The 7,567-nt window shown below is 35.6% G+C and overlaps 1 long non-coding RNA gene across 1 annotated transcript; it reads right to left on the bottom strand.

Moving 5' to 3' along the window:
• Window positions 1-3,681: 3,681 nt before the first annotated feature.
• LOC110879582 lies at window positions 3,682-6,425 on the bottom strand. The gene is made up of 2 exons (XR_004867816.1): window positions 6,040-6,425; window positions 3,682-4,948 (listed from the first exon to the last, which is right to left on the bottom strand). It is a non-coding gene; the product is annotated as an uncharacterized LOC110879582 (long non-coding RNA).
• Between the last annotated feature and the right edge of the window lie 1,142 nt (window positions 6,426-7,567).

Here is a 7,567-nt window from a genome sequence, read left to right as displayed (position 1 = left end):
TGTTTTATAAATCAAAAGGCTAGGTCTTGGTTCTCTTTAGATTTTTACCAAATTTAATATAATGGCAGATCTTTTTTAAATTTTCATTAATTTTCATATTTCATGCAGATAATTAATCAAAATGAAAACTTAATTAAACCATCCCATAAATTGTCTTAAACAAGTACAACATTTGCCCAAAACGGGACTTCTACAAAAACAAATGCCCACGCAGGAGCGGAATTCAAGAACAAACCCACGCAGGGGTTAACTAACCAAACATGCCCACGCAGGAGCAGAGTACTAAAAGACAAGCTCACGCAGGAGCTGAATACTGAAGCAAAAAGTCCACGCAGGGACTGAATTACAACTAAATAAAAATAACAAGGATCTTCAATAGTCCCTCCTTTTGGACTTTCCCTTGATCAGATCTGATAGTCCTTTGAAGAATCCTCTGTTGTGTCTGCGCTCAGTCTGAATTTCCCGTTCACAACGGTCTAGTCTCTCAAGGACTTCCTGCTGGCGCTCAGGTGGAATAATCTGTGGCTGCGGCGGCTGATACACAGGTGGAGGAGGTGGCGGATGCTGGTCACATTGATAATACCCAACTACTAATGAGTTGGGGTCAATTTCCCGACCAAGCGGTATGTTATATACCGTACCCCCAAGCCCGTATAAGGGAAAATAAGTTAAAAGTATTTACCTGAGCAAGTATAAACCACAAAAGCAAAAATGCAAGTGTCTTTTACTGGGCTCCTATTCTGGAACGAAGGTTTATAATAACCTATTAGAATCCTAACGGGTCTTTAATATAGCCTAAGCCTAGACCGGTTAGCTTCAAAGAGAAAATACGGTTTAATCGCGAGGAATGCGAAAACCTGGAAGGAATGTGACTTAGACCCTACAAGCTTGGATACTTGTATAATATGGGTAAACTAAACACATTCTGGTTTTAGAGACTAAGATGATACGATTTGACCCGTTTCGGCTAATATGCGTGAACTAGTCACATAAGCCGATCCGAACGCGAAAATGCGTAACGAGTAACCATATAAGTCATATGCAAGTTTCCTGAGATTATATGCACCAAATGTGTTGTAATATCAGTAAGGTATGTCCAATTATGCCCCAAATGGTTTTAAATTCAATTTACGCCTTATAAGGGCATTTTGGTCATTTTAAAGGGTATAAAGAGTTAAACTAAGATTCTGAGTCTTATATCTGAATAAATCAGTAATTATATTTAGTTTATCATGTTATAACAGTAGGGTATCATATATATGTGAATTTTATTGATTACAACCATCTTATGTACCAAAAGGGCATTTTGGTAATTTCACATAAGCTTAAAGGGTCAAAACTGGGAATCTGAGTTTCTAACTCGGGTTTACTGTTATAATATAAATTTTTTCTATAAAATATATCAGTAGGTATTAGGCCTTTTATATAAAAACTAGTTTTGACATATACTATGTCGTAAAAATGCCTAAAAAGGCGATTTGGAGCCATTTCCGGGTTTTAAAGGAAAAGCTGATATTTCTATAATCCCAGAAGACCTAATAAATCAGTAGGAAAAGGTTTGGGGTCAAAAGGTTTTGTAAAACTCATTTTATGGCCGAAAAGGGCAAAACCGGCATAAGCCGAATTAAGTTTAAAACCTTAAGTTATGCTTAGCCTAAAAATAAATAAAAATCTTTAAAATTCCCAAAATATTATTACATAACAGTGGGTATAAGGTTTTTGTATAAAATCTACGTTTAAATAGGCTATACGTTAATTACGCTAATTATTCACTAAGAAGGCTTCTAATTACGCTAATGAGTATAACTCTTAATCTAGACCTCAAACTGATGTCAAATTTTGGGAACAAGTTTATATTTCAGTAACTAACATGTCTACCCTTTTATTTTTCAAAAATCATGATTTTTAGAACTTTGGGCATAATGGTCAACATATGTGCATTTAACGGAATCATGCATATGAACAAGATATCTAATGAACCGAGTTGTATAGTCACTGGAGGATATACTAACATGTTATTAGGTTCAAAAGAAGCTCTAAGGCAATCTTAATCTTGACTAAAACGGGTCAGAACTGAAAGTCAAAGAGAAAGTCAAACTATGCGACTTTCGGTTCCGAACCGGGTCTAAACAGAAAATTGTCGAGTTGAACATGTTGGAACATGTTTTTATACTTATTACCAAGTTATATTAATGTTCAAACAGGTTACATGCAACCTACATTGCTAATTATGTATTAATTTGAAATTAAGCATCCTGTTGACTTTTTATAGTTAGCTTTGACTCGACAATTGACATGCTTAGAGTGGGAATCTGGAAATACCCTTTTAAGGGTTTGTTACCCACTCAATTACCTTCCTAAAGGTATTTTAATTCGTGATTTGACAGAGCACATTATGATTAATCACGAAGTCAAACCTTAATTACGATGGTTTGACTTTTACTTAATTAGTTAAGCTAGAATGGATTAAAGGCACTTACAAGAGTCCTAAGAAGGATTAGGGACCTAAAGAAAATGGGTTGCTGACCAGGAAAGCTCCAGAGAGTCTTGAACAAAAATGCCAAGAGAGCAAGTGCCAATGGTTACAATTTCAAGTCTTTATATAGTGAGCCAAGAGGTCCAAGATTGTGACAAGCAAGTCTACAATGGTTGGAGGATCATCCCAGGTGTTCCTAGAGGCCTATAAACTGCCTAGCAAGCCCATGGTTTCATAATTAAACGTTTTAAGTCGGTTAACAGGCTGAACAGGCAGCTGTCCATTTTCTGCTGCCAGCGACCTCCTTACGGACCGTAAGCACAAGGTCTTGCGGTCCGTATGCTCCTCTTACGGACCGTAAGCTTAAACCTTTACGGTCCGTAACCGACCCTTACGGAACATGCCCAGGTACCCTGCTTACGGACCGTAAGCCAAAGGCCTTGCGGTCCGTATCCGATGACCAGAGACAAAAGTTTGGGAACTTTTAAGTCTTGACCATGCAACCTTGAAATGTCGGAATCCCCATGCTTTTACTGCAATATAGGGCCCATTAACTCAGACCTTGCATGCTTGCATGCCTGCTACCATGCTCCTTTCAAAATTTTTGGATTCTTATGGGATATAAATGACGGAAAATAACAAGAAGGTCTTGGATTCTTTAATAATTGGGCAATTTTATTTACCCACTTCCAATTGCCTTTAAACAAAGGTTAAAATCAGAATTTTATTTAGAGTTTTGAAGTAACATTCCCAATAATCCAATTTCCGTATAAAAGATGGAACTCCATTTATTTAGAACAATCCGGTTAGTATATAAGATGTTTCGTCACACAATTGATGGGTCTTGGGACTTAAAATTCGGGTCGCTCAGAGGTGCTTTAATAACATGTCGCCCTTGGGCCGTTCAGAGGTATTTTTAATAACATGACGCCCTTTTTAAAATCCTACCATACATCTATTTACTTGATCCGGGTTCCTGACACGTGTCCTCCATGACACGCGTCTTTATTCTATTGGACAGGAATTTTCGAGGGGTTACATGGAGTAACCGGATCAGTAGCAAAAGCATTGTAAAATTCTTCTTCCATATTTCGGTAAACGTTTTCACAAAATCTTAAAATCACAGTTTTTGTAACACCCGTACTATTATTTGGCGCTTTTCGTATAAATTATGAATAGAAATAAGTAATTACGACTACATATACTTATGAAAATACGGGTTTATTTAAACTTTTACAACGTGAAAATGATACAACAGAATGTAATTAGATTCGTCATTTAGAAATAACAACGATGCAACATGCGGAAGCTTCTTTTTCATGTGTTCGGTTCTTTTCGTCGCTTGATCCTCATCCGGGTACTCTTGATATTCACCTAAGATCAAAACCAACTTAAAAGTTAGTTTCGATATCTTAAATATTAGTATAATCAAGTTCTACTATTGAACAAATAAAATTTCAGAATTTAGTATGTCGCGCCACGCGACAGACTCCTCTTAATCTTTCGCGTGCCGCGAGCAAAACTAAAGATTTTAACAAATCTTAATGTTAGAAATTCTTAGGAATATTACGTAATCAATACTACGTTTAAAAACGGATTTGATTTCAGAAAATATACAAAGTTCAATATTCATTTTAGGGCTCACCGTAACTTACGGTAGTCACCGTAAGTTACGGTGGCTTCTGGAAAACTATGGTTCCACCGTAACACAGGGGTAATTTACCGTAGCCTTCTGACCTCTACCGTAAGTTACGGTGGTCCGTAACTTACGGTAGCCTCTGCACATGTAAGTTTTTGACTGTTTCGTTTGTGTTGCCCATACCAATTTCTCGAATCTTTTATTCTAACAACCAACATATTAAATTCTCGTGTTTTAATATGTCAATATTCAATTGTCAACAATAGAACAATCAATCATGTTACGAAGCAATATCCATGCTTTAATCACTTTTAACTATAACATAATTACACGTACCTGACTCGGATCAATACATTGACCCGTTTTAATACCTTGTCTCGAAAATTTGCTAATTCATAGCAACGCTAATTCATAAGCTACTTTATCCTGTAAGCATAAAACTCGACAAGTGCTTATTAGTCGATATTTGTCAAATGGTATCCACATTACTATTTGACCCGTTTTACTCTTTTTATTCATTAGGCTTACTTATAGTTGCCGTTCAAATACCCATTTTTATAATTAGCTTTTCATGGCTAATTTACTGTTCTATCTCTTTTACCATTAAACATGGTTTTTATCATTTATGTTAGTTCCGACCCGTATTATTTCGCGTCGGGAACCATATCTTGAAAGTTATTCTTAATGTATTTGAAACTTATAGGATGAACATTTATTTTACTAAAATGCGTAAGTTTCACTTACCTTGCATCCATGCCTCGCTTTTCTTTCCGTACTTGCTCCGTTTGACCCGCTTCATCCACAAGCTTCCATCTAGCTCGTTAGGTGTCAAGCTATCATCATATTTCGTAAGGTGGTTAGATTAGTCGTAATCATTTACGACTATTCCATCATACGGGTTTTATGTCGAATTTATCATTCGTCCATATCAAAATTATCATTCGATCTAATCATTGGTCGGTTCGACTTTTTAAAATTCAATTGACTTATCAACATATTCAAATGCACATTTGGTTCAATGAACTCACTTAGGCATATTTCATCCGACCTCTTAACGAAATCAAATTTTACATACTAACTAGTAGGCCGCGATTTCATTTAGGTGTTTCATATTACTGAAAATGGGCTGTTTTTGGTGACTTGTTTAACCTGTTTACAAGCCTTCAAAAATTATGATTTTTTTGCATGGCGTACCCCTCGGTGGGTTAGAACTTGTGTTAAAATTTCAAGATCTAACTCTTTACCAAAAATTCGTAAAAATTCATCTACTAAGCTGCAATCAGATTCGTCACTTCTGACTGCAGCTTACGGAAAAATTCATTAAAAATTCCTCGTTTATCCGATTGACGAAATTCCAATTGGCAATTCTTCTAATCACTTAATACTTTCTACAGTAAGAATTTAAGATCATAACTCAATTCCTAAATTTAGTTATGACATTCGTAATGGGCTGCAAATTCTGCCAGAAAACGCAGCTTGAACCTTTGATACGGAAAAATTCATAAAACGCTCAATTTTCGTCGAAAAAATGCGATTCCGGTGGGGTTTTAAAGATATTCCCTGGAATTACATTTTAGATTTAAGAAACAAACGTTTTTGTTATGTTTTGTCCACGTTACAGCCAATACAAGTCGGCTGTAAATTCTGATCAAGAGCCGTTTGAATTCAGCTTTCAATTTAAGCATGTTCTTGACCTCGTAACATTATTTTAGCAATCAAAAACCCTAACAACAATCACCTTCAATGGTGTTCATGGATTTTTTTACTAGAATTAGGCACGATTTCAACATATCTTGTCTAGGGTTTACTTCTAAACACTACAATGTTCCTATTTCATCCATATAACAAGCATGCATCAACCAATTTCGAATTCCCCAAATTCATGAGAATTTCAAGTAGAGAATTTTTATAAAATTTTACATACCTTATGATCTCCTTACAATGGGGATCATTAATCTATGCTCGATTTTCGTTTTGGACTTGATTTGATCCTTCAATTGATCAATTTTTGTGAGAGTTAGGGTTTGGTGAAGAACCCATGTCGCCCTCCTGCTTCTGGTACGACCAGACACCTCAATTATGGGGTATTTGGTTTTGTTTTCACTAATTTAGTAATATAAGTTTAAGTTTTGACAATATTAGTCCCTCACTTTTGTTTAACATAAGGTTTTGTTGTTTTAACCCTATTTAAGTTATTTTTAGACTTGTAGTTAACTAGGTTATAATTTTCCTAGTTATTCATCTTGTTCAAAAACCCGTTTTAGTTTAAGTCCCGTTAAATCGGGCCTTTTATCCATTCTATTTTTCCTGGAGGCTCTTATTCACTTTTAATTAATATTAGGATTATTCACTTGATTCCTAATATTTTCCGGTTTACTTTTACCACTAACGGTACTTTCCCCGTCTTTAGTATTAACGGGGTTTAATTACTAAACCTGTTTTCGGGGTGTTACAGTTTTCAAGCGAAATGCAAATTCACACGAAATCAAATCTCACACGAAATGACTTTTGGTGCGGAATAACCCTTTGGTGTGAAATGGAACTATTTGGTACGAAATAACCTTCAAGCGAAATGATCCACTAACAATCTATTTCGTGCGAAATAGAGATATATTTCAAGCGAAATGATAACTTTCAAGAAAAATGATCTGTTCAAGCGAAATAACTTTTGATTTTGTACGAAATGAGTAACTTTTCAAACGAAATGAAGTATTTCATGCGAAATGAAGATCTGTTCAAACGAAATGACATATTTCATGCGAAATGAAGATTTCAAAGTGTATTTCATACGAAATGAATGACCTGATTCAAATGAAATAGGCTATTTCGCGCGAAATGTTGCTGATGTCATCTTTTCGATCCGTTTTTGATAAAATTGACCAGGTTTTTGTTCGATTTTAGGTCCAATTCTTTCAAGGATATGTTAAAACAGTGTTTCGCTTATAATGTGTGAAATAAGTCATTTTGACCGTTAAATCTTGTTAATTTTGAAAAAGAAGGTGTAGAATTCAGAAATTATGATGAAATCGAGCTGATTTAGCAAGAACTCTTCCTCCTGAGCTCTGATACCACTTGTAGGATCGAGAAACGATCTAAATGAGTCTATCAGAAGAGTTCTAGTCCATATCAAAGGCAGAAACAATGATACAGACTTGAATACAACTAGATTTCCTCTTTAAATGTCTTGTATATTGATATAACACTGTTACAGATCGAATGACACGTCGGCAGCAGTTCGATACCGGAATCAGAAAACCTTACAAATGACTTGGCACATCAGGTATTTATAGGAGTGGTGATTTCGCACGAAATATGCAATTGCTATTTCGTACGAAATAGATATGTTCATTTCGTACGAAATAGCTTCTTGCTATTTCGTGCGAAATGACTTCACACCAACATTTCTCGTTTTTCGTGCCCTGATCTATCTAAATGAATACAAGACTCGATAC

This window comes from Helianthus annuus, chromosome 9 (assembly GCF_002127325.2).
Source record: "Helianthus annuus cultivar XRQ/B chromosome 9, HanXRQr2.0-SUNRISE, whole genome shotgun sequence".
Classification (NCBI taxonomy): Eukaryota; Viridiplantae; Streptophyta; class Magnoliopsida; order Asterales; family Asteraceae; genus Helianthus; species Helianthus annuus.
This window is presented reverse-complemented; position numbering and strand designations above follow the sequence as displayed.